Source organism: Elephantulus edwardii, unplaced genomic scaffold, assembly GCF_000299155.1.
Source record: "Elephantulus edwardii isolate Elephantulus edwardi_28Jun2011 unplaced genomic scaffold, EleEdw1.0 scaffold00172, whole genome shotgun sequence".
In the NCBI taxonomy this organism is placed as follows: Eukaryota; Metazoa; Chordata; class Mammalia; order Macroscelidea; family Macroscelididae; genus Elephantulus; species Elephantulus edwardii.
Genome location: NW_006399922.1, coordinates 3,620,821 through 3,621,807, shown reverse-complemented (window position 1 = coordinate 3,621,807; position 987 = coordinate 3,620,821). Strand labels below are relative to the sequence as shown.

At 30.5% G+C, this 987-nt stretch overlaps 1 protein-coding gene across 1 annotated transcript in view; it reads left to right on the top strand.

The window, feature by feature from the left end:
* RALGAPA2 (Ral GTPase activating protein, alpha subunit 2 (catalytic)) overlaps window positions 1-987 on the top strand; it is a 757,941-nt gene that overhangs the window by 206,125 nt on the left and 550,829 nt on the right. The window lies entirely within an intron of this gene.

The window sequence follows — 987 nt, the reverse complement described above, 5'->3', positions numbered from 1 at the left end:
TCATGGGGGTGTTGCAACCTAGAAGACACAAATTTGACTAACAAGTTATAAGTACATGAGTCCAAAAATTATGGAAAAGTAAAAGAAAAGATTCCGTTTTCTAAAGTGGTCAATGCTTTATGCTCTAAGCTGTTCAAAGAATCACTGACAGAGCCTCTTGAATGTCTTCTCTTCTCCACACTTCCCTAAGCGATACTGAGAGTAACAGTGCTTCTCTCCTACCCATCTGTTCTCCTGGCCTCTGTGGGCTGGCCGCTTTTATTGAGGTGTATTGGAGAAAAAAAAAATGTATACTATTATTTGAGTTTCTTTAAAATGCTATAACTTTACCACATAACTTGTAATACTATTTCACAAAAATTTTATTTCGATAGGAATTTTAATAATAATAGCCTTTCACTTCAGTATATGTAAATATGAAATAAAAAATATATGTGTGTGTAATGTGTGTGTGTGTGTGTGTGTGTGTGTGAATATATATATATATTCTTTTCCACCTATCACCTAAAGGCTGCAAGTTTGGAATGGAAGAACAAGGAGAATCAAGATACTGGTTTTAAATTCCTTTTTACTTTATTTCGAAAATACTATCTTCCTCATTTATTTCCATCGTTTACTAAGTTGACAAACATCTACAAGCCTGTGCTTGGTAAGTACTGATGACTGACTGTAGACTTATTCTGCAGGAAACTTTGCCATTTCTTCAAAGTAATTTTTGATTATTTTTAAGTAAAATAGTTATTGTTTATTCATATGCTTAGTAGTAATTTTGATGTAACAAATTTAAAATTTGTTAATAAATTATTTATTTCAGTCTTAATCATGAGGGTTGAAGGTAACAGTGGTTTCTGAATTCAGAAATAATTTGAAATGAATTGTACTTTTGATGTACCTTCAGAAAGATGATCTACCATGTTTTAATGTTAAAACTTGCATTTCCTAGAGTATTCGTTTTTAAAAAAAATATTTCATTATTTTATTTTAATA